A 25,449-nucleotide genomic window follows, 5' to 3' on the forward strand; every position below is an offset into this window, starting at 1 on the left:
TGAAATACCGGCTGCGTTATTTAACAGGCGTGCGAATGCGATCTAGCGGCTCCCCCAGCTCTGATCAGCCTCCTCCCCTGCAGGGTAGGGGTCATGATACCTCCATCCTGGAGGTGTTGTGATGCTGGGAGGAAATAATCCACGTCACACATCGGGTTCAAGAAACAGAGGCTTTTATTGTTATAGTAGTTCACGAATTTAAGATGCCATCTTTTGTGAGAGGTACCGTTCTTTTACCTAGCCCTGAAGAAAGACAGGACGAAAGAAACAAAGAAAGACGTGCTGCGATGTTAAACGGCGAGAGTGCTTTCTCCTGGCGTCGAATGTAAGACGCATGCTGGCTCCTGAGACGTAAAGCTGTGAAAACGATGGGCATCTTGGAATGGACAAAATCAGGCATCACTGTGGAGTGTGACGCCTTCTGTTGGGGGCTGTTGAAAGGCCAAGATTTGCTGGCCTCCGTGATGGCAGCCAAGTTGCGAAAAGCCCAGTTCTTGGTTGAGTCTAACTAGTTTGATGGATCCAGTCTAGCCGGGCAGGAAACTTGCTCTCCAAGCACACAGACTCTTACGTTGTAGCGCCAGGACCCCGAGCACATTCGGGGCGGGGGCAGGGGGGTGAGGAGCAGAAGGTCTGCTGGTGCACGCGCACCCCCTGATCACGTGGCTGGGAAAAACCATCTCCCTTTCCGACTGCGAAGTCAGACAGACCGATCCAGTTCTGTTGCTAGTCATAAAAGTGAAAGCTTTTGTTCTGTGACTGGGAAAAGGGAGAAGGCGGGAGAAAGGAGAATTGAGGGCGAGAGGGCGGGGTCAGAGAGAAGGGAGAGGAGGTCAGAGAAAACAAAATGGTACCTCCCTCCCTGTCTCTTCAACTAGGGCAAGCTGACAAGTGATGAAAAGAAACCTGAGGGAGCTGTCCAAGGGGTCAGGGTAAAACTTGAGGGGAAGGCAGCGCTGCTGCAGGGCCAGGAAAAACAGATACAGTGAGGCCTGGACTTGAAGAGGCTGTCCTCCCCAGCTGGCAGGGCACCCAGCAGGCTTCTGATGCCCAGGGATGGAACACTTAGAAGCGCTTGGAGTTGGCAGCCTCGGCACGGGCAGACCTTATCTGAGCGTGCAAGGCTTCCTCGGCAGCAAAGAGCAGTGGATGTGGTTGAGTGGCAGCCAGAGGAGAGGAATGGAAGAACACGGCAGATGCCCCTTGCTGACCACAGGGACGAGGTCACGTTCACCTGTGTGATCCCAGGACCCACACGGTGACAGGCACAGAGTTAGGTGTGATACCAGAGAATCAGTTGAATCAAGACTCTTAAAAACAGGATATCAGAAGATTTTCTAAAAAAAAAAAAAGAGAAGTCATATATATGTGTGTGTGTGTGTGTGTGTGTGTATACACTCACTTTTTAATATGATAAAGTTGGCATCTGAAACTGATGAGAAGATGGACTATTTCATATATGATATTGGGACAACTGGGTAGCCATCCAGACAAAATAAAATCAGATCTATACCTGAACTCAAATACTAGGACAAATGTGAAGTAGGTCAGAGATGGAAACGCAAAAAGATCAACAGTTCAAAAGACGGTGGGCAGGGGATAGGAACGCGCAGTTCACAGAAAATAATAATGGATCTCAAGCGCATGAAAAGCTGTGCAACCTTGCTCATAGTAAGAGATAACATTGGATAGTATGCAAAAGTTTGATAACATGGTGGTTGGGCAAGGCTGTGGGAAACGCACTGGTTGAGAAGGCTATCTGTGCTCTTCCAGCCTCTGTCTCTGGCTTATCATTTCCAGCTCCCTGGCAGCAATGATAACTGGGTCCATAGTGAGATTGTAGGGCGCTTGGACAAAGGAAGGCTCACCGGCCAGCCACGTCCTGGTGTTGCCTGAACTTTTATAGGCACTTTCGTCTGTACACATGGATGTGAGCTGGCGGAGGGGCACTGACTCACGTTAACCGAACTCACAAGAAGCTGGTGCGTGAATTAGAATGCCAAGTCGTTAATTGACAAAGGGAGATACGGCTTTGCAATGACAGAACATGCATGTCTGCAATCCAAGGTACCTCATTGTAAAGATCAAAATACCTAGGAAGCTAAACTGGTGAGCACAAGATGACCTGATAAACATGGAAGCAAGCAGAAATGTAGTGGAACACAGTGAGGGTCGTAATAATTACCGCGAGCCAGGAGGCCTGCTAATCTCTTTCTGTACGGACAAATCGCATTATTTAATATTTACACATTCATGTGTTCAACCAGATTCATGTGTTCATGTGTCTAGTATGTGTCAGGCCGTATTCTAAACACTGAGGAGATAAAGTTCCCTGCTCTGGAGCTTACTTACATGCTATTAGGCTAGAAGGCAATAAACAAATAAATGTGTAAGATGTCAGGTGACATGTGCTATGGAGTAAAATAAAACCAGGAGAATGAGGGAAGATTAAGCACAGGACTATATGTTAATATTCTCATTTTTCTAGATGAAGAGGGTAAGCTACAGAGAAGTGAGTTGCGATATTTTCCCTTACATTTGGTACTTACAGGAATACCATATTCCAGGCGTGTCTCGTAATTCTTAAGATCGTGTCTAATAATTTCTCATTTCCTTATCTCCAATTTACAGATAACGTGGCTACATCGAAGACAGACGGTTAAGCGGGGAGGCCAAGTCACGCACCAGGTCACGTGATTATTAACAGGTGGAGCGGGATTAGAGACTAGGTGTTCCGAGTCTCTGCTCTTAACCGCTGCACCAGACAGCTTGTCCCTGTCTCTCTTCAGACAGACCTGTGTGTCAGGCTCAGCAACACTTACTCTCATAGTGGGCGGGACACACAAGAACCACTTCTCTTTCTTTTGGTGCCCTTTTCTAGGTCCCGTGCTCTTCATAGATGGATCCGACCTCTTCCGCTAAGTAGCTGTGTAGTCTTGGGCAAAGTTGCTCACCCCCTCTGTGTCAACCGCTCCGTCTGTAGGTAAACTTTGAAAGTCTGATATAAGGAAAGCACTTAGCGCAAAGCCCGGCCCAAGCAATAAATGTTTCCTCTTGTGTTGTTACAGGCAACACAGCTGCTCAGTTGTTTCAGTGTCACAGCCATGACGCCTTCACTGGAACCTCGTTGGACACTAGGGCCCACATTCTAGACTACCAAACCAAGGTCGCCTCACTAGCTCCCTTTATACCCCCTCAACCCCACACGGTAGGCACTAAGGTTTCCACTTCTCAGCTGGGGAGTTAAGGCTCTGGAGGTGAAGGAGTTTGCCCTAGTGGCCTGCAGCCGCGGCAGGGCGGGGGTCCTGACAACCAGGGCAGCAGTGCTCGCAGGGAGCGATCTCGGGTCCCCAGTTCTCACCGCAGCCCCTGCCAGGCGACACCGGACAGGCACTCCTGGACTCCCAGCCTTCGACTGGGTCTTCGGCCTGGACAGAGCCAGCCCGTGGGACCCTGTCGTCTTCACAGTGAAGACCAGATGACGTTTTTCGTACTCGGACCAGTCTGCTGCGAATCAATTGCGCAGACGCCCTCCTCTATTCTCCCACCCCCAATTCCCCCGAATTCTGTCTACGCGAGAGCTGGTGCCAACGAAGAGGTCCGCCCCGGCCCAGCCTCCGCTCATGCGCGCAGAGGCGGTGCCGAGGACTGGGCGGATCAACCCGCGCGGCTACACCTACCCGCGCGGAGAGGGCGGGGCATGCAAATTTAAAATGGCGCTCCAGCCCGAGGACGGCGAAGCTACCGCAGGTACCGAATTCCTCTTCTACGGTGTAGAGAATAAAAAATCTTCCCGAGAGTGTGGTGTGGTGCCACCCACAGTACTGTCACCGAAGCAAAGAAAGTGAGACCTCGAGTGAGCAGTGACAGGGGTCACACTGAGTCGAATATGGATGCGAGGAGGACGGAGACAGCGATGGCAGGTCGCTGGGTATCGCTTCTCGGCCTTTTGGCTAAGATCAAGTGTAGTATCTGTTCTTATCAGTTTAATATCTGATACGTTCTCTACCCGAGAACATCATATTAAGCGGATTTTTGGATCCCGGAGTCGGGGTGGGAGCTTGCTCCGCCCGCTCCACGCATCGACCTGGTATTGCAGTATTTCCAGGACTGGTGCACCCTTCCCGGGGAAATAATTGAGGTTTAAAAAGTAAGAGCTGTGGTTTATGTATCAGTTGCAGGTTTTTTTTTTTTTTTACGTTTGCAAGGTGTAACACTGCTCTTCCGTGGAAGTTCTTTTTGTGTCTGCTGTTCATCTTGTGGACCTAGGTGGCTAGGTTATGGGTGTTTTGCGAAGCGTGACTAGTGGGAGGGAAGAGAAGGGTACTTTCTGCGGAACCTTGTCCCCGACTTTCTACGGGGCAGCGTGAGGAGATGAGAGTTCGTGTTCGGGTTTGAAAAAAAGAGCCCACCGCGCGGAAGTTGCGGGACCTACTTCTGGTGTGAGTCTTGTGCGGTTTGAACGAAAGTTCACCACGCGCGAGGAAGAATAAAGAGTGGTCTCCGTCCGGGTTTAAATACCTACCTCATAGTGGTACCAGGAGAATTAAGTAAGATGGAGTGTGTGAAGTACTCAGCCAAGGGACTGGCATACAGTGAGTCCTCTGTGGCTCGTAGCGGTTAGTTTGGCCCGGGAAGCTAGTTTAATCTTCCTCGGGAAACGTACAAAGTAACACATCAGCTTTGACCACCAAAACTCACATTGTTTTCCAGTGTGTGTGACTTAAGAAATCAGTGCTTCTCAATCTTCTCAATCTAAGGTGCACGGGGGTCGCCTGTGGACCTTACAGGAATGCAGGTTCTGGTTCAGTAGGGGTCACGGACTGAGTTGTGCCCCCAAAGTTCGTATCTGTACGCTCTATCCGGACGGGAGGCCTCTGGGGCCGGTGAGGTTTGGAAGAGGTGATGGGGGATGGGGTCCTCTTGTTGGGATTAGCTCCCCGATGAGAGGAGGCACGGGAGAGCTTATCCTTTCCCTCTCTCTAACACGTGAGGAGAGGGAGGGGAGTCCACCACGTGCAAGCCAAGCCAAGACTATCCCCAGAACCCTGCCAGGCTGGCGCCCCGATCGGGGACTTCCAGTCTCCGGAACTGTGACAAAATCCATTTACGTTCTTGAAGCCACCGGCCTGTGGCGTTGTATTTTGGCAGCCCTGGCAGCCCTCTCAAACTAAGACCGGAGGTGTGACTTGGTGCCTGCGTCCTGCATTTCTCACCGGCTCCAGGGCGATGCGGATGTTGCTGTTCACAGACTCGCGCTTTGAGCAGCAAGGGCCTAGAACAGATTACTAGGAAGTGACCCTAAACGCTGTATGTTTTCCCTGACGATGAGTACTTTCAATGTTCTCCTGTACATCTACAACAGCGATCTGTTATGGTAACTCCGAACCCCTAACAGCTCTGGCCTGTCAGAGGCACTCAGCAAGTCATTGCCAGAGAGAAGAATGGGTGAGCGAGGGGCTGTGCCTGACAGTTGGCTGCCGGGCCTCGGGGGAAGACCTCTGCCCTTGGAAGACCTTTGGAAGCCCCGGGGGTGAGTCAGGCTGCCTCTCTCCCCTCTGAGGTTTGGGGGTGATGACACTTCCTCAGGGTCCTGTAAAGGTAAAATGAGATGGTGACCAGGAACGTGCCGTAAGCAGTGCCTGGCTCACACACGGAGGCACTAACAAACCGTCGGTGAGTAGATCTGAGCCCCACGAAAGGTTTCTCGGCCTCTGGACTGGAACTCCTTGATGCAACGCTCATGTTGGCCTCCTGACCTGGAAGCTGACCAGACTGTCCCGGTCAGGGCAGCCAGCGGGCCCGGGCGGGAGGATAAGAATGGGGGTGGGGGTGGGGGTGGCGGGGCCGGGTTTGATTCCTGGTCGGGGTTACGGGGAGCTGCGGCGCGGCCACAAAAATAGAACAAAAAACAAAAACAGATATCTGAAACACCACTTCAACACGTAATTAATGCGGAGCTCTGTGACAGTTTTTCATACCAAGCCTTTGCGATCCCGTGTGTATTTCACACTCAACAGCACATGTGGATTAGGAGGAACCGCCTTCCTAGCGCTCCCTAGCTGCGAGTGGCTAGTGGCTGTGACAGCGCAGGTCAACAGAATGGGGATGAGAGTGGAGGGAAACGAGTGAGGCGCTTGCCTTGGCCAAAAAATTTCAGGGAGCACCAAAAACCCAGTAATCAAAATAAATCTCTCGATTATCTTAGGATCCAGGTAAGATGCACTGTATCAAAATATTCCTTATCTTGATTGCTGAAGAGCGTTTCGGGGCGGCACTCCCTTAAATGTTTCGCCCGCCCGCCCCGAAGACTAGTTTCTCACTGGCCTCACCTAGTCCTGGCCCCGGATAATAATACTGATACCCACCCCGCGGAGTTACGGGGAGAATCAAATGAGTTAATACACACGGAGCGCTCGGCAGAGGGGCGGGCACTGGGAAGGGCTCAGGCAGCACCCGCCATCAGGCTTTCCCTGCGGCAGGGTGAAACGACCCCATTGGGTTTCAGTCCTCCATCAGTGATACCTTCTAAGAGCTCTTCTGAGATCCAGTGAAAGAAATAGAAACTCCCCAACTAAAGTGAAGCTCTGTTAGGAAGGGGGATGGAAAAGGTTTACGCTGCCTGGGCAGCCTGCGGCCTTTGCCACAGAGAAGCGTTGCCGCTGCGAAACTTCATCCCCACTTTGCCAGAGGCCTTAATTTATTTACGGGCCTTGATGCCCAGAGCGTCCCTGGCAGTCACTCTCCTCTCTGGTGTCCTGCCACCCCAGGCCAGATCTTCCCCTCTTCACCCCTGGATCGGGCCAGGACCCTCCTAAGCGCTTCTCCGATTCAGTCTGTTTTGCACACCTTCTGTTCACTCAGCAAACGTTTACTGTGCACCTCCTACAGGCCGGGCCCTGGGCTAGTGCTGGGACACAGAGGTTAAGGGCTTGCTGATGAGGGTCGCCGCCCTCAAGGATCTCAGATTTCAGTGGCGGAGATACAGGACCGCCCCCAACGAGTGGTGAATGGTGGACTCGAAGTCTGGGGTGGGATGAAACACAAAGGAGGGCCGCAATCATCCTGGGGTGGGGTGGGGTGCGGTGCGGTGCGGTGCGGTGCGGTGCGGGAGAGCCCATGAGGAAGGCTTGCTGGGGCAGCTGAAGCCGAAGCGGAGCCCAGAGGCTCTGCGTAAGAATTAGACAGGTGAGGAGGAGGTGGAGGGAAAGGAGGTCTCAGGCAGAGGAAGCTTTCTGTAGGAAGCCCGGGATCTGGGTTCATTCGTAGAAGCACCGACCGACGCAGGCGCTTGAGTTGGAGAGAATCCCTCCAGCTGCTCAGCCCGGCCCTCTGCGTCCACACACCTCCTCCCTTCCCCACTGTGGGCCATCCGCCTTCCGCCTGGCAGGGAGATTACCCCACCGGCCCTGGGAAGCCCCCACTCTAGACCTTCCGCTCCCCGGACTCAGAATGAGCGCCCCATCCGACCCTACGAAGCGGAGGCCTATTTAACACATTGCAGTCTGGACGTTTCCAGCGAAAGTGTCTTGCGACCTCGTCTTCAGGAAAACTCTCAGCCAACGGCTCCTCCCACAGGCCCCTCTAGCCGCCCACCCCGAATCCCCTACGGTTCGGTCTTTTGTCTCCGCTCGCATTGATGCCAAAGAGGAGCTCCCCCGCAGCAGCCCAGAGGATAAGGTCAGCCCGCCGGAGCCACGCCCCCGTGGGCGGACGGGGGCGGGGCATGCAAATATAAAATGGCGCTCCAGCCCGAGAACGACGAAGCTACAACAGATCCAGAATTCCTCTTCTACAATGTAGAGAATAAAAACTGCACGAGAGTGTGGTGTGGTGCCACCCACAGTACTGTCACCGAAGCAAAGGAAGTGAGACCTCGAGTGAGCAGTGACAGGGGTCACACTGAGTCCAATATGGATGCGAGGAGGACGGTGACAGGGATGGCAGGCTGTTGGGTATCGCTTCTCGGCCTTTTGGCTAAGATCAAGTGTAGTATCTGTTCTTATCAGTTTAATATCTGATACGTTCTCTACCCGAGAACATCATATTAAACGGATTTTTGGATCCCGGAGTCGGGGTGGGAGCTTGCTCCGCCCGCTCCACGCATCGACCTGGTATTGCAGTATTTCCAGGACTGGTGCACCCCTCCCGGGGAGATAATTGAGGTTTAAAAAGTAAGAGCCGTGTGTCGTGTGTCGCTGTGCGCTCCTTTAGCGAAGCTTTTTCGGTCGGACTGGACCAGAGCTTTTTTCCCCTCTCGATAGTGTTTTTAAAATCTTTTGCGTCTGTTTTTCTTGTAGATTTGTTTGTATAGATAGGTTGTATGTGCAGAAAAAGGAGCAAGTTCAGTTGGGTAGAGGAAAGAACCGCTGTGACTGAGAGAGCTCTCTCACAGTTTCCCATTCTTCAGCGTTGGGAGGGCTTTCGTACTGGTTGGCGGAAGGACCCACGACCACAAGGTGACTGCTCTGTGTGCTTTGGCTGTTTTCGCATTCACCTTGCCGTCTCTCTCCTTCTGTTAGGTAACTGAACGTCCCTTTCTCCATTTTTCTCTCATTTTCCCCCAATTTTAAACCGTGTTCTTGCGCTAAGAATTTCTTCTCTTTTCTGCCTTCTCTCGAAGTGCAGCTTTGTGCTTTTGCTCAAACTTGGCGTCCTCTGGAGGACATAGTTTCTGCCCCACAGTCTTCTCCGGGGGCCTCTCTCCCACATTCCTCCGTCTGTGGAAACTAGGAAAGGAGCGGAGAGGGTATCCAAGCTTCGTCTTGAGGCTCCCAGACCGTTTCCACGTCACCCTCAAAGCAGAAAGAAAACAGTAGCTTGAGTCTTCTGTTCTTCCGTCTCTACTTCCCCCGACTTCTTTTGGTGCCTCCAGCATTACTTCTGTCCTAGTGTTTCCTGATGTCGATATCCACAGGCAGGGCTTCCCTGGTGGCGCAGTGGTTGAGAGTCCGCCTGCCGATGCGGGGGACACGGGTTCGTGCCCCGGTCCGGGAAGATCCCACATGCCGTGGAGCGGCTGGGCCCGTGAGCCATGGCCGCTGAGCCTGCGCATCCGGAGCTCCTGGGCCACCACAGTGAGAGGCCCGCGTACCGCGGGGAAAAAAAAAAAAAAAAAAAAAAAAATCCACAGGCAGAAAAGGACCGAGCGCGAGGGCAGCTCCCGCTGAGAGCCACGAGGATCCACCCGGAATGGAGGTTTAAATGATGGGCTTTCCGGGCTTCTCTGGTGGCCCAGTGGTTAACAATCCGCCTGCCAGTGCAGGGGACACGGGTTCGAGCCCTGGTCCAGGAAGATCCCACAGGCCGCGGAGCAACTAAGCCCGTGTGCCACAACTACTGAGCCTGCGTGCTGCAGCTACTGCAGCCCGCACGCCTAGAGCCCGCAACAAGAGAAGCCACCGCAATGAGAAGCCCGCGCACCGCAACGAACAGTAACCCCCGCTCGCCGCAACGAGAGCAAGGCCCCGAGCAGCAACGACGATCCAACGCAGCCAAAAATAAATAAATTTATATTAAAAAAAAAAAAAAGTGATGGGCTTTTCACTTAGGTGCGTGTGTTGGTTGTACTGTATACAGCCGACTGACAAGGAGAGGTCAGTGCCACTGAAAGGAGTTTTATTACTTACAGTTCCCAAGAGAAGAGGGCACGCCACACCCTGCAGCGAGCCACATAGGGACTCGGCCTGGCCTGCTCGGTTGGGAGGCAGGAGCGGAGAGTATATGGCCTTTATCGTCCTGGGGAGGGGAGGGGAGGGGAGGGGAGGGGAGGGGAGGGTGGGGAGAATGGGCAGAGGCATCAAGGTAGGCCAGTTTGAGCAAGGTTCGGATTGGACCATTAGAATAGCATTCGGTGAGCTTTGGGCTACAGGGCTGTTCTCTAGTTGTGAGGTACCGGGCCCTGGGGTGAGAGAGGGCAGGGGAAATACTAGCTGGAGTGTGAGAGTAACTAGAGGAGGCAGTTGCAGATACGGGTGTTGGAAGATTGCTTTGCACGTGAACAGCAGGCTCCCAAAGCAAGTAGGTTGCACTTCTAGGAATTAGTTAGTCCTGCGAGGGGCAGTCTCTTCCAGGCCAGCAGGCCCTCAAGACGTCAAAGCATCGTAAATTATAGAAAAACTTAAAACATGATTAATCCAGTGGATGATCATTTTACTTGAACTTTCCAGTCTCGGGATTACCTAGGGGTAGAGGGTGGAAAGGCAAAGAGGGCGCTAGGAGAAGCATTCGACATACACCTCTCCTACCAAGGCATCCCCCCCGCAGCACGAGATCAGATTCCAATGAACAGTATGCATTGGGGTTTATTCATTCAAGAAATATGGATTGAGGGACTTCCCTGGTGGCGCCGTGGTTAAGAATCCGCCTGCCGATGCAGGGGACACGGGTTCGAGCCCTGGTCCCGGAAGATCCCACATGCCGCGGAGCAACTAGGCCCGAGTGCCACAACTACTGAAGCCCGCGCGCCTACACAACAAGAGAAGCCACCGCAATGAGAAGTCCGCGCGCGGCAACGAAGAGTAGCCCCCGCTCGCCGCAACTAGAGAAAGCCCGCACGCAGCAACGAAGACCGAACACAGCTAACAATAAATAAATAAATAGATAGATAGATAGATAGATATTTAAAAAGAAGAAGAACAAGAACAAGAAGACCTAGAGGAAGATTTAGGAAATTATTTTATAAATCCTTTCGACTCAAAATCTGAATATTTTTTAAATTGATAAATATGATGACATAAAAAGAACTTTCCATGAAACCTTTAAGCAATGGAATCATCGCCTTAAGTAAAGCCAAAGCCAGATCTCCAACAGGAGAAAATGTTCACCGCTTCCATTACAGACAAAGCGCCAGTCCCCTGAACGTGTAAATTGCAGATCCACGCCCTTAGGATAAAGCCCAACCGAGAGTCCAGGAGGGAAAGGGCCGAAGACCCCCAACAAGGAGTTAGTTCACGGAGAGAAAATAAAGGCGTCTCTGCAACAGGAGAGGACGCTCAACCTTATTTACCCAAGATTAGAAAACTGCAAATCCAAACTACGCCGAGGTACCATTTTCACCTGTGAGATCGACCCCTCCCCCCTTTCCCCACCCCGCACCAAAAAAGCATTCGCAGGTTTGATGCCACGTGGGGTTGTTGGCGAGGCTGGGGCAAGAGGCGGTGCCGGGGAACGCCTGCCGTGCTCTTCCGGTCACCGTCCGTGATCTCCCGAGCTTCAAGGCTCCGTTTCAGTGAAGATGGCTGGGACCGCGACGGCCCTGCACCACCGTGAGGGCACAAGGGCACGCGACCGGCCTCCGCAGAGCGCCGTGCACGGGGGCCGGGCGCGATTCGCAGGCCCTTCAGTCCGTGCACGTCGATTTGAGCAAACTCCGCGGGAGTGAATCACGCTGCGAAAACGGAGATGCTAAGTTACTGATTTGCGACGGGCACTGTTGCATTCCAACGACTGTCACCCAGGGCATCCCTTCTCAGGACGACCCGTCCCCCCAGGGGACCCGAACCGTCGGGCAGAAGCCGGGCGGGAGAACACCGACGCGAGCAGACCGGCCCCGAGCAAGGAGGGGCGAGGGGGTGTGGTGGTGGTGGTGGTGTGGTGGTGGTGGTGGTGGTGGTGGCGGTGGCGGCTGAAGAGCCGCCTTTAATCATGGCGTGTGTCGGGCACTGGCTAAGCGTGGAGGAGGCACTCTTACTCATTGAACGGTTGTTGAATGTGCCGTGCGTGTGGGGGGGGAAGAGCGGTGGACAAAAGGCAAGTTCTTGATTGCTGGGGCTCGAACCGTGACAGCTGCTACCGTGTCAGCGCTCCCCTCGCATTCTCCGGCTGCCGCCCCTGCCTCTGGTCTGCGGCGGGACGTGCACCGGCCAGGAGGCCAGGAGGCGGGCTCCGGGTCTGGCCTGGGCTCCGGGTGCGAGGAGCCGGTCCGGAGGGTGGAGTCCGCCCGCGGCAGCCGCGCGTCCCCGGGCGACAGAAGGCGGAGCATGCAGATTAGAAACGGCTGTTCGGCGCGGGAAGGACGGGACAATCAAGTACACAGACTTTCTCCTCACAAAGGTAGAGAACAGAAAGTCTGCACAGGAGTCTAGTGCTAGCACTGTGGACGAGGCAAAAGGAGGCAGACGAGGCGTGAGGATGAGGGCGCTCACCGTGGCTTGAATAGGGATGAAGGGAAGAGGGCAACGGCCAGAGGCGGAGAGGTGGTATCGCTTCTCGGCCTTTTGGCTAAGATCAAGTGTAGTATCTGTTCTTATCAGTTTAATATCTGATACGTCCTCTATCCGAGGACAATATATTAAATGGATTTTTGGAGCTAGGAGTCGGAATAGGAGCTTGCTCCGTCCGCTCCACGCATCGACCTGGTATTGCAGTATCTCCGGGAACGGTGCACCTCCCCTCGCGGGGACTAAACCACTGGTTGAAAAAAGAAGATGCCGCTCTCCGGATTACTGTAGCGCGTGTGTTGTCCGTTCCCGTGCAGTGGCGGGGGAGGCTGTGTGAGCTTTGGATTGTGACCTCAGCTGGGTTCCTGCAGTTCTTGGAAGGCCCGCTTCTCCCCCCCCCACCGTGTTTCTTAAGCTGGCGGTTCTGACTTGTTATGCGGGGCGGGGGCGGGGCGCAAGTCCTCTGATCCAGTCTTTGTGTTTCACGTGTTGGGGGAAAAAAAGGGCTCCTTCTGTCGCCTGCCCTGCGGCGGAGAGGGGAAAACTCCTGGCCCTGGATCTTGACTGGTTTTTCAAGTGGAGGCGCGGAGCACTAACGTCGCCCCAGCACCGGGGAAGGGAGAGGAGGCAGAGAGGAACTTCAGGGGTGTAGGATCTTCTCCTACCCTGGCCCAGTTGCCCACCGTGCGGTAGGCTCTGCCGCCCTACGCCAGATGGAGGCAAGTACGCGTTCCTCGTATTTGACCGCAACGTCGGTGTTCGGGCCTAGAAACAGGCGCTGTTTGGAGAGGCAGTACTTTTAATACCTTCGTTTTGGGAAGACCCACCTCCTCATGTGAAATGGGTCGTTTAATCCCACCGGTGCAGACGGGGGCCAGGTACATCAAAAACCGCTTTTACAGGGGTCACGGAAAACAAAAAGGTGACTGGAAGCGCGAGAAAAACAGCCCCCAACCCCCTTTCCTCCTCCTTAAGCGCCTTGTTTTTTTTCCTCCCCCTCTGCAGGGGAAACCGCTCTCTAACACCCCAGAGCTGTGCCATTGTTGCGGAGCGCGCGCGCCTTTCCGGATCGCCCAGCACCGCGGTAGGCACCGGTCTCGTTCCAACTGCAGCTCCAAAGAGGCGCCCTGGGGCCTAAATTAGAGCTCCCCTGCTACAGCCGGTGGTGGTCCCCCCCCCCGTCCTTCCAACCCACCCCTCCCCGCGCCGGACCACGTGCGTCTGAGCCCCACTGGGTCGCCCCGGGGGGGGGAAGCTGGATCCACCCCTGGCCGTCCTCCGTTCCTGTCTCCGATCCGCAGTGTCGTAGGTCCCCGTACTACATGTACTAGCGCAAGGGATACAAGAGAACCGCTCCATGGATCTCCATCGAAGGCTGGCCACGTGGGCCAGGTCTTCGGTTTGTACACCCCGGTAGCGGGCGCTCTTCCCTCTCACGCGGCACGCGGCGAGACTGTTACCGGGCCTGTGTCAGCAGAGTAAGTGTGACGCCCTTGCACTACTAGTACGCACGACGGTGGTCAATCAGAGCCTGGCTCGCGGTAGGATGGGCACACCGGTGGCAGGACGAGGCCCCGGCCGCAGCCCTGAAAAGCGCAAGCTGCTGGGTCTACGGGCCCACTCACCGTGCGGAGAGAAACGCTCGCTCTCCGGCACGCCGCCTCACCCAGCGAGGCTGGGTCGGCACAGACCCCAGCCTGCCGAGTAGCAATCAGCAGCGAAGCTGAAATGAAGCGGGGCGGAACCGCTTCTCCTGACGTCTCCACCTCCAATGCAGACCTGGTTGATGCTTGCGGAGCAATCGCTTGCTTACCGTGTTAGAATCTTCGTCATTCCGGGCGGCCGCTAGGCAAATACTGACGGTAAGCGTCCGCACGCCACAAGAAAATGCGTGGGAGTGAGCAAACTAGCAAAACCCAACAGCAAGCACCCGTGACAAGGAAAAAACATGCGGAAACGCGAACGCAGTGACCAACACGTGGACGCTGGACTTACACGTCCCAGTAGCGCGAGACACCAGCTACGCATCAGCCCCATCTTTCTTTTTTTTCCACGGCTTAGTTTCTCCCCAGAGGGAGGTGCACCGTTCCTGGAAGTACTGCAATACCAGGTCGATGCGTGGAGTGGACGGAGCAAGCTCCTATTCCAACTCCCTGCTCCAAAAATCCATTTAATATATTGTCCTCGGATAGAGGACGTATCAGATATTAAACTGATAAGAACAGATACTACACTTGATCTTAGCCAAAAGGCCGAGAAGCGATGCCGCTGCTAGCTCCTTCGCCAGCACACCCCTCTTCTCCCTCGCCTTTCAGCTCACGGTGAGGAAACTCATCCTCAAACGAAAGCCCGCCCTCTTCCCTAGACTTCACGGCGTCCTATTGCCACAACTTGTAACACGTACCTAGTTTGTCAGATCCTTTAAACTTATTGGGGGCTTTTAGGCTTTCTATTCTCCCATGCCTCCCCCGGACAAACTGCCAAGTAATTTGCATGCCCCGCCCACTAGCGCGCACGTTTCCTGCTCCCCGTGTGCGCCCTCTCGCGGTGGAACCGAAACAAGCGAGTACCCGGAAAGTTCCTTCCGCCTGCTTTGCCGGGAAACGCCCAGAGCGAGAGAGACGCACAGAGTTCTACCAGGTTTTGCTTTCCAGCATTTCTTTTGCTTCTCATTTTTTTTCCCCAAACATACAGCTACCTTGAAAGAGTCTTACAAGTGGACACCCACCCACCACCTAACGTCGTCTTACTGTTGTACGGACGCATACGCACATGCGTTGGCTATGTTTAAGTTCTAAGGTCAATTTTTAATAACGTCGTTTCCCACAGTCCTTTATTTTCCCTTCTATCAGTTATTCACAAAAAGACTTAAATATAGGGAAAAACAAGACGAAACAAAGCAGGTCCTTCTTGTGTCAGGGCCTACTGGGTCCCGGAGAGCAAATGTGCCTATTTTTCCCTGGATACTGAGAGATAAGGGGAGCCCCATCAGCCTGGCTGTGTTTTTTGCCACCTACGGTCAGTTCAGTGGCACAGGTGCAGCCCAGAGTGGTTAGGAGGTGGAGGTTGGCCGCGTGAGTCTCACAGCGCGGGCACGGGGCGAGGCAGCCGAGGTGGGGTGGGGGAATCTTCGTGCGGGGGAAGTTGTCTGGATGAGGGGTGGGGGTGAAGGGACGCTGAAAGGTGTGCCGACAAAACAATGACTCAATAGTCAATCTAAGAAGGAAACGGGAAATTTTCTTCGAGCCCACCTGAGGGTTATAACCGGGGAGACGGTCCTTCCGAAAGCTCTGAGGACCGTTGCGAAGAGGTAATGTACTTTTCTCTCCCGCCCCACCCCCGGGCCGCGTGGCTTGCGGGATTGTGGGATTTGGGATCTTAGTTCCCCCACCAGGGATCGAACCCGGGCCCTCCGCGGTGAGAGCGTCGAGTCTTACCCACTGGACCGCCAGGGAAGTCCCACGTGATACTTTCTGTTTTTAATTGAAGTATAGTTGATTTACAATGTTTCAGGTGTACAGCAAATTGATTCAGATATATTTATTTGCTTTTTATTATATATTCTTCAGATATATAATATATATTCCTTTCCAGATATACATACACGCTGCATATATTATATAGTATCATATAGTCTTTTCAGATTCTTTTCCATTATAGGTTACTACAAGATATTGAATATAGTTCCCTGTGTTATACGGGAGGTCCTTGTTGTTTCACTCTTTTATGTATAGCAGTGTGTATCTCTTAATACCGAATTCCAAATTTATCCCTCTCCTCCTCACTTTCCCCTTTGGTAACCATAAGTATATGTGATTTTAGGGAAGGGGTAAGTGCAATCAAGCACACATCTTGGTAAAAGGCTACAGCTACTCAGAAGGAACAGATACCTTAGGTAAGGGTTTTAGTGCTTTTCTAAGTCTGGGAAGCATGCAAGTAACTGGGTGCATAAAATTTTCTCTTGCAGATATCTAACTCTCTGAGGTCTGGTTCTGTCAGTTTCCTCCTCATCCTGATCTCCACCCTGAATCCCTTTCGGGGTGGGTGGGAGGTAGGTCAGCAACTATAGAGGCTAATGACTTGATCCTTGTAGAACTGCATGGTGGGTAATTCTTTATTTTACAGTCCCTTCCCTTTCGGTCTTAATTTCCACCAGGGCCAAGGGGGCATTTCGTAACCAAGCTGTGCCACTCGCTAAGAATGCTCGTTCCCAGGTCAGGTGAGGGTTTCGTTGATAGGCCACTCAATGTGCTATTGGTGGACTAGGCCCTGTTAACAATAACCAAAAGCCTCTGGACTGCCTGTCTTACTAGCCTGTTATGGTCCAGGAAACAGTGCCCTCTTGTCGCTCCTTCCCTCATCTAGAGGTACACTATCGCATTCATTGCTCTTATAGAACTGGGTATTCGATCTATCATTGCAAGTCTCCAAGTCATCGTTATTTCTGATCTCAGATGGCCGCCAGGGAAGTCCCAAAACAAGAAAAATTTAAACAAAGCTTTTTTCCTCTGTTCATTTGTGCCTCCTCCCTCCCCTCTAGTGTGCATTGCGCACCTATGTTATGCATGAACAGACCTCCCTAAGAGCAGAAATACTTCCTGGACCATAAAGATCCATATTTTTTTTGTCCTTCTGGCACTAGCCAGATAACTCCTCAGAAGATAACATTCCTTCCTCTATCATTTCAGGGGTCAGGACTGTAAGGTCGGATCTTAACAAACGGCACCGCGAAACAGAGGAAAGCTACAAGTGATCTTTATTAGGGAGCGCTCCGGGCGAGGTTCACTGGTCCGAGAGAAAGGGGCCAGAGAAGTCGCGTCCAGTACTGGATGAGGGGGATTTTTATTGGGGTAAAAGCAGAAGGCGGCTTGCAAGGGGAGGGGGTGGTTTGCTATACAGGGTAATTCCTTACTTGGTGAGGATACAGCAAATTCCTTATTTGGTGAGGGCCAGGTGTTGGTTGGTCTGTTGTGGGGCGTAAGCCCATTTTCCCTTCCCGTCAGCCCCATTGTTTTCTGGGCAGGAAGTTAGAGTCTCTTGTTGATACCCATAACAGGTGAGGTCGTTATGTACCGATGCCTCTCCTTCCTCATACTGGTCGATGTTTTCTCTTATCCCCCGGGCCTCCTTTCACCCGGGCCAACAGACCTTACAAGGATAACCCACCACTCACCTTGTATGTGCACACACCCTCGGTGAACTTTATGTAAAATGCCAATTAATCATTTCCCTCAAAGATAACAATTGCTGCAGGGACTTCCCTGGTGGTCCAGTGGTTAAGGATCCTGCTCCCAATGCAGGGGGCTGGGTTCAATTCCTGGTCAGGGAACTAGATCCCACATGCATGCCGCAACTAAGAAGTCCACATGCTGCAACAAAGATCCTGAGTGCTGCAACTAAGACCCAGTGCAGCCAAAATAAATAAATATTAAAAAAAAATTTTCTTGCCTTAAAATATGAATTTTATTTCATCAGGTGGCAGGTACCAAAGGGTAGCTGAGGGAGGGAGAGGGGGAGGGAGAGGGAGGAGGGAGGGGGAGGGAAGGAGGAAGGTGATTGGAGAGTGTGATGCTAGAAGCAGAGGGGTTAAAGCACTTGGTAAAGACTAGATCTAGGGGGCTTCCCTTCCCTTCCCTGGTGGCGCGGTGGTTAAGAATCTGCCTGCCAATGCAGGGGACATGGGTTCGAGCCCTGGTCCGGGAAGATCCCACATGCCGCGGAGCAACTAAGCCCGTGCGCCACAACTACTGAGCCTGCACTCTAGAGCCCGCCAGCCGCAACTACTGAGCCCGTGTGTCACAACTACTGAAGCCCACGTGCCTAGAGCCCGTGCTCCGCAACAAGTCACTGCAACTAGAGAAAGCCCCCACACAGCAACAAAGACCCAATGCAGCCTAAAATAAAATAAAATAATTTAAAAATTTAAGAAAAGACTAGATTTAGGGTTAGACCAGGCGAGTGAGTGAGGGGAGGGAGGAGGCACAAATGAACAGAGGAAAAAAGCTTTGTTTAAATTTTTCTTGTTTTGGGACTTCCCTGGCGGCCATCTGAGATCAGAAATAACGATGACTTGGAGACTTGCAATGATAGATCGAATACCCAGTTCTATAAGAGCAATGAATGCGATAGTGTACCTCTAGATGAGGGAAGGAGCGACAAGAGGGCACTGTTTCCTGGACCATAACAGGCTAGTAAGACAGGCAGTCCAGAGGCTTTTGGTTATTGTTAACAGGGCCTAGTCCACCAATAGCACATTGAGTGGCCTATCAACGAAACCCTCACCTGACCTGGGAACGAGCATTCTTAGCGAGTGGCACAGCTTGGTTACGAAATGCCCCCTTGGCCCTGGTGGAAATTAAGACCGAAAGGGAAGGGACTGTAAAATAAAGAATTACCCACCATGCAGTTCTACAAGGATCAAGTCATTAGCCTCTATAGTTGCTGACCTACCTCCCACCCACCCCGAAAGGGATTCAGGGTGGAGATCAGGATGAGGAGGAAACTGACAGAACCAGACCTCAGAGAGTTAGATATCTGCAAGAGAAAATTTTATGCACCCAGTTACTTGCATGCTTCCCAGACTTAGAAAAGCACTAAAACCCTTACCTAAGGTATCTGTTCCTTCTGAGTAGCTGTAGCCTTTTACCAAGATGTGTGCTTGATTGCACTTACCCCTTCCCTAAAATCACATATACTTATGGTTACCAAAGGGGAAAGTGAGGAGGAGAGGGATAAATTTGGAATTCGGTATTAAGAGATACACACTGCTATACATAAAAGAGTGAAACAACAAGGACCTCCCGTATAACACAGGGAACTATATTCAATATCTTGTAGTAACCTATAATGGAAAAGAATCTGAAAAGACTATATGATACTATATAATATATGCAGCGTGTATGTATATCTGGAAAGGAATATATATTATATATCTGAAGAATATATAATAAAAAGCAAATAAATATATCTGAATCAATTTGCTGTACACCTGAAACATTGTAAATCAACTATACTTCAATTAAAAACAGAAAGTATCACGTGGGACTTCCCTGGCGGTCCAGTGGGTAAGACTCGACGCTCTCACCGCGGAGGGCCCGGGTTCGATCCCTGGTGGGGGAACTAAGATCCCAAATCCCACAATCCCGCAAGCCACGCGGCCCGGGGGTGGGGCGGGAGAGAAAAGTACATTACCTCTTCGCAACGGTCCTCAGAGCTTTCGGAAGGACCGTCTCCCCGGTTATAACCCTCAGGTGGGCTCGAAGAAAATTTCCCGTTTCCTTCTTAGATTGACTATTGAGTCATTGTTTTGTCGGCACACCTTTCAGCGTCCCTTCACCCCCACCCCTCATCCAGACAACTTCCCCCGCACGAAGATTCCCCCACCCCACCTCGGCTGCCTCGCCCCGTGCCCGCGCTGTGAGACTCACGCGGCCAACCTCCACCTCCTAACCACTCTGGGCTGCACCTGTGCCACTGAACTGACCGTAGGTGGCAAAAAACACAGCCAGGCTGATGGGGCTCCCCTTATCTCTCAGTATCCAGGGAAAAATAGGCACATTTGCTCTCCGGGACCCAGTAGGCCCTGACACAAGAAGGACCTGCTTTGTTTCGTCTTGTTTTTCCCTATATTTAAGTCTTTTTGTGAATAACTGATAGAAGGGAAAATAAAGGACTGTGGGAAACGACGTTATTAAAAATTGACCTTAGAACTTAAACATAGCCAACGCATGTGCGTATGCGTCCGTACAACAGTAAGACGACGTTAGGTGGTGGGTGGGTGTCCACTTGTAAGACTCTTTCAAGGTAGCTGTATGTTTGGGGAAAAAAAATGAGAAGCAAAAGAAATGCTGGAAAGCAAAACCTGGTAGAACTCTGTGCGTCTCTCTCGCTCTGGGCGTTTCCCGGCAAAGCAGGCGGAAGGAACTTTCCGGGTACTCGCTTGTTTCGGTTCCACCGCGAGAGGGCGCACACGGGGAGCAGGAAACGTGCGCGCTAGTGGGCGGGGCATGCAAATTACTTGGCAGTTTGTCCGGGGCAGGCATGGGAGAATAGAAAGCCTAAAAGCCCCCAATAAGTTTAAAGGATCTGACAAACTAGGTACGTGTTACAAGTTGTGGCAATAGGACGCCGTGAAGTCTAGGGAAGAGGGCGGGCTTTCGTTTGAGGATGAGTTTCCTCACCGTGAGCTGAAAGGCGAGGGAGAAGAGGGGTGTGCTGGCGAAGGAGCTAGCAGCGGTATCGCTTCTCGGCCTTTTGGCTAAGATCAAGTGTAGTATCTGTTCTTATCAGTTTAATATCTGATACGTCCTCTATCCGAGGACAATATATTAAATGGATTTTTGGAGCAGGGAGTTGGAATAGGAGCTTGCTCCGTCCACTCCACGCATCGACCTGGTATTGCAGTACTTCCAGGAACGGTGCACCTCCCTCTGGGGAGAAACTAAGCCGTGGAAAAAAAAGAAAGATGGGGCTGATGCGTAGCTGGTGTCTCGCGCTACTGGGACGTGTAAGTCCAGCGTCCACGTGTTGGTCACTGCGTTCGCGTTTCCGCATGTTTTTTCCTTGTCACGGGTGCTTGCTGTTGGGTTTTGCTAGTTTGCTCACTCCCACGCATTTTCTTGTGGCGTGCGGACGCTTACCGTCAGTATTTGCCTAGCGGCCGCCCGGAATGACGAAGATTCTAACACGGTAAGCAAGCGATTGCTCCGCAAGCATCAACCAGGTCTGCATTGGAGGTGGAGACGTCAGGAGAAGCGGTTCCGCCCCGCTTCATTTCAGCTTCGCTGCTGATTGCTACTCGGCAGGCTGGGGTCTGTGCCGACCCAGCCTCGCTGGGTGAGGCGGCGTGCCGGAGAGCGAGCGTTTCTCTCCGCACGGTGAGTGGGCCCGTAGACCCAGCAGCTTGCGCTTTTCAGGGCTGCGGCCGGGGCCTCGTTCTGCCACCGGTGTGCCCATCCTACCGCGAGCCAGGCTCTGATTGGCCACCGTCGTGCGTACTAGTAGTGCAAGGGCGTCACACTTACTCTGCTGACACAGGCCCGGTAACAGTCTCGCCGCGTGCCGCGTGAGAGGGAAGAGCGCCCGCTACCGGGGTGTACAAACCGAAGACCTGGCCCACGTGGCCAGCCTTCGATGGAGATCCATGGAGCGGGTCTCTTGTATCCCTTGCGCTAGTACATGTAGTACGGGGACCTACGACACTGCGGATCGGAGACAGGAACGGAGGACGGCCAGGGGTGGATCCAGCTTCACCCCCCCGGGGCGACCCAGTGGGGCTCAGACGCACGTGGTCCGGCGCGGGGAGGGGTGGGTTGGAAGGACGGGGGGGGGGACCACCACCGGCTGTAGCAGGGGAGCTCTAATTTAGGCCCCAGGGCGCCTCTTTGGAGCTGCAGTTGGAACGAGACCGGTGCCTACCGCGGTGCTGGGCGATCCGGAAAGGCGCGCGCGCTCCGCAACAATGGCACAGCTCTGGGGTGTTAGAGAGCGGTTTCCCCTGCAGAGGGGGAGGAAAAAAAACAAGGCGCTTAAGGAGGAGGAAAGGGGGTTGGGGGCTGTTTTTCTCGCGCTTCCAGTCACCTTTTTGTTTTCCGTGACCCCTGTAAAAGCGGTTTTTGATGTACCTGGCCCCCGTCTGCACCGGTGGGATTAAACGACCCATTTCACATGAGGAGGTGGGTCTTCCCAAAACGAAGGTATTAAAAGTACTGCCTCTCCAAACAGCGCCTGTTTCTAGGCCCGAACACCGACGTTGCGGTCAAATACGAGGAACGCGTACTTGCCTCCATCTGGCGTAGGGCGGCAGAGCCTACCGCACGGTGGGCAACTGGGCCAGGGTAGGAGAAGATCCTACACCCCTGAAGTTCCTCTCTGCCTCCTCTCCCTTCCCCGGTGCTGGGGCGACGTTAGTGCTCCGCGCCTCCACTTGAAAAACCAGTCAAGATCCAGGGCCAGGAGTTTTCCCCTCTCCGCCGCAGGGCAGGCGACAGAAGGAGCCCTTTTTTTCCCCCAACACGTGAAACACAAAGACTGGATCAGAGGACTTGCGCCCCGCCCCCGCCCCGCATAACAAGTCAGAACCGCCAGCTTAAGAAACACGGTGGGGGGGGGAGAAGCGGGCCTTCCAAAAACTGCAGGAACCCAGCTGAGGTCACAATCCAAAGCTCACACAGCCTCCCCCGCCACTGCACGGGAACGGACAACACACGCGCTACAGTAATCCGGAGAGCGGCATCTTCTTTTTTCAACCAGTGGTTTAGTCCCGCGAGGGGAGGTGCACCGTTCCCGGAGATACTGCAATACCAGGTCGATGCGTGGAGCGGACGGAGCAAGCTCCTATTCCGACTCCTGGCTCCAAAAATCCATTTAATATATTGTCCTCGGATAGAGGACGTATCAGATATTAAACTGATAAGAACAGATACTACACTTGATCTTAGCCAAAAGGCCGAGAAGCGATACCACCTCTCCGCCTCTGGCCGTTGCCCTCTTCCCTTCATCCCTATTCAAGCCACGGTGAGCGCCCTCATCCTCACGCCTCGTCTGCCTCCTTTTGCCTCGTCCACAGTGCTAGCACTAGACTCCTGTGCAGACTTTCTGTTCTCTACCTTTGTGAGGAGAAAGTCTGTGTACTTGATTGTCCCGTCCTTCCCGCGCCGAACAGCCGTTTCTAATCTGCATGCTCCGCCTTCTGTCGCCCGGGGACGCGCGGCTGCCGCGGGCGGACTCCACCCTCCGGACCGGCTCCTCGCACCCGGAGCCCAGGCCAGACCCGGAGCCCGCCTCCTGGCCTCCTGGCCGGTGCACGTCCCGCCGCAGACCAGAGGCAGGGGCGGCAGCCGGAGAATGCGAGGGGAGCGCTGACACGGTAGCAGCTGTCACGGTTCGAGCCCCAGCAATCAAGAACTTGCCTTTTGTCCACCGCTCTTCCCCCCCCACACGCACGGCACATTCAACAACCGTTCAATGAGTAAGAGTGCCTCCTCCACGCTTAGCCAGTGCCCGACACACGCCATGATTAAAGGCGGCTCTTCAGCCGCCACCGCCACCACCACCACCACCACCACCACACCACCACCACCACCACACCCCCTCGCCCCTCCTTGCTCGGGGCCGGTCTGCTCGCGTCGGTGTTCTCCCGCCCGGCTTCTGCCCGACGGTTCGGGTCCCCTGGGGGGACGGGTCGTCCTGAGAAGGGATGCCCTGGGTGACAGTCGTTGGAATGCAACAGTGCCCGTCGCAAATCAGTAACTTAGCATCTCCGTTTTCGCAGCGTGATTCACTCCCGCGGAGTTTGCTCAAATCGACGTGCACGGACTGAAGGGCCTGCGAATCGCGCCCGGCCCCCGTGCACGGCGCTCTGCGGAGGCCGGTCGCGTGCCCTTGTGCCCTCACGGTGGTGCAGGGCCGTCGCGGTCCCAGCCATCTTCACTGAAACGGAGCCTTGAAGCTCGGGAGATCACGGACGGTGACCGGAAGAGCACGGCAGGCGTTCCCCGGCACCGCCTCTTGCCCCAGCCTCGCCAACAACCCCACGTGGCATCAAACCTGCGAATGCTTTTTTGGTGCGGGGTGGGGAAAGGGGGGAGGGGTCGATCTCACAGGTGAAAATGGTACCTCGGCGTAGTTGGATTTGCAGTTTTCTAATCTTGGGTAAATAAGGTTGAGCGTCCTCTCCTGTTGCAGAGACGCCTTTATTTTCTCTCCGTGAACTAACTCCTTGTTGGGGGTCTTCGGCCCTTTCCCTCCTGGACTCTCGGTTGGGCTTTATCCTAAGGGCGTGGATCTGCAATTTACACGTTCAGGGGACTGGCGCTTTGTCTGTAATGGAAGCGGTGAACATTTTCTCCTGTTGGAGATCTGGCTTTGGCTTTACTTAAGGCGATGATTCCATTGCTTAAAGGTTTCATGGGAAAGTTCTTTTTATGTCATCATATTTATCAATTTAAAAAATATTCAGATTTTGAGTCGAAAGGATTTATAAAATAATTTCCTAAATCTTCCTCTAGGTCTTCTTGTTCTTGTTCTTCTTCTTTTTAAATATCTATCTATCTATCTATCTATTTATTTATTTATTGTTGGCTGTGTTCGGTCTTCGTTGCTGCGTGCGGGCTTTCTCTAGTTGCGGCGAGCGGGGGCTACTCTTCGTTGCCGCGCGCGGACTTCTCATTGCGGTGGCTTCTCTTGTTGTGTAGGCGCGCGGGCTTCAGTAGTTGTGGCACTCGGGCCTAGTTGCTCCGCGGCATGTGGGATCTTCCGGGACCAGGGCTCGAACCCGTGTCCCCTGCATCGGCAGGCGGATTCTTAACCACGGCGCCACCAGGGAAGTCCCTCAATCCATATTTCTTGAATGAATAAACCCCAATGCATACTGTTCATTGGAATCTGATCTCGTGCTGCGGGGGGGATGCCTTGGTAGGAGAGGTGTATGTCGAATGCTTCTCCTAGCGCCCTCTTTGCCTTTCCACCCTCTACCCCTAGGTAATCCCGAGACTGGAAAGTTCAAGTAAAATGATCATCCACTGGATTAATCATGTTTTAAGTTTTTCTATAATTTACGATGCTTTGACGTCTTGAGGGCCTGCTGGCCTGGAAGAGACTGCCCCTCGCAGGACTAACTAATTCCTAGAAGTGCAACCTACTTGCTTTGGGAGCCTGCTGTTCACGTGCAAAGCAATCTTCCAACACCCGTATCTGCAACTGCCTCCTCTAGTTACTCTCACACTCCAGCTAGTATTTCCCCTGCCCTCTCTCACCCCAGGGCCCCGGTACCTCACAACTAGAGAACAGCCCTGTAGCCCAAAGCTCACCCGAATGCTATTCTAATGGTCCAATCCGAACCTTGCTCAAACTGGCCTACCTTGATGCCTCTGCCCATTCTCCCCACCCTCCCCTCCCCTCCCCTCCCCTCCCCCCTCCCCTCCCCAGGACGATAAAGGCCATATACTCTCCGCTTCCTGCCTCCCAACCGAGCAGGCCAGGCCGAGTCCCTATGTGGCTCGCTGCAGGGTGTGGCGTGCCCTCTTCTCTTGGGAACTGTAAGTAATAAAACTCCTTTCAGTGGCACTGACCTCTCCTTGTCAGTCGGCTGTATACAGTACAACCAACACACGCACCTAAGTGAAAAGCCCATCACTTTTTTTTTTTTTAATATAAATTTATTTATTTTTGGCTGCGTTGGATCGTCGTTGCTGCTCGGGGCCTTGCTCTCGTTGCGGCGAGCGGGGGTTACTGTCGTTGCGGTGCGCGGGCTTCTCATTGCGGTGCTTCTCTGTTGCGGGCTCTAGGC

The 25,449-nt window shown here is 53.3% G+C and overlaps 1 long non-coding RNA gene and 6 other non-coding genes across 8 annotated transcripts; 4 read left to right on the top strand and 3 right to left on the bottom strand.

The window, feature by feature from the left end:
- Nucleotides 1–156: 156 nt before the first annotated feature.
- LOC109550612 (uncharacterized) lies at nucleotides 157–14,437 on the bottom strand. Of its 2 annotated transcripts, XR_012328608.1 has the most exons (3): nucleotides 14,157–14,437; nucleotides 2,823–11,389; nucleotides 157–1,337 (listed from the first exon to the last, which is right to left on the bottom strand). It is a non-coding gene; the product is annotated as an uncharacterized lncRNA (long non-coding RNA). The 2 variants fall into 2 exon arrangements; XR_002177176.3 differs by lacking the exon at nucleotides 14,157–14,437 and having other exon boundaries at nucleotides 2,823–11,757.
- LOC117309919 (U2 spliceosomal RNA) lies at nucleotides 3,934–4,124 on the top strand. The gene has a single exon (XR_004524204.1). It is a non-coding gene; the product is annotated as a U2 spliceosomal RNA (small nuclear RNA).
- Nucleotides 7,958–8,148, top strand: LOC117309916 (U2 spliceosomal RNA). The gene has a single exon (XR_004524202.1). It is a non-coding gene; the product is annotated as a U2 spliceosomal RNA (small nuclear RNA).
- On the top strand, nucleotides 12,203–12,393 carry LOC117309914 (U2 spliceosomal RNA). Its single transcript, XR_004524200.1, has one exon. It is a non-coding gene; the product is annotated as a U2 spliceosomal RNA (small nuclear RNA).
- LOC117309912 (U2 spliceosomal RNA) lies at nucleotides 14,235–14,425 on the bottom strand. Its single transcript, XR_004524198.1, has one exon. It is a non-coding gene; the product is annotated as a U2 spliceosomal RNA (small nuclear RNA).
- Nucleotides 14,438–20,398: 5,961 nt separating the features above from the next.
- Nucleotides 20,399–20,589, top strand: LOC117309913 (U2 spliceosomal RNA). The gene has a single exon (XR_004524199.1). It is a non-coding gene; the product is annotated as a U2 spliceosomal RNA (small nuclear RNA).
- A 1,840-nt stretch (nucleotides 20,590–22,429) lies between these two features.
- LOC117309915 (U2 spliceosomal RNA) lies at nucleotides 22,430–22,620 on the bottom strand. The gene has a single exon (XR_004524201.1). It is a non-coding gene; the product is annotated as a U2 spliceosomal RNA (small nuclear RNA).
- Between the last annotated feature and the right edge of the window lie 2,829 nt (nucleotides 22,621–25,449).

The sequence above is a fragment of the Tursiops truncatus genome, chromosome 20 (genome assembly GCF_011762595.2).
Source record: "Tursiops truncatus isolate mTurTru1 chromosome 20, mTurTru1.mat.Y, whole genome shotgun sequence".
NCBI classification, from domain to species: domain Eukaryota; kingdom Metazoa; phylum Chordata; class Mammalia; order Artiodactyla; family Delphinidae; genus Tursiops; species Tursiops truncatus.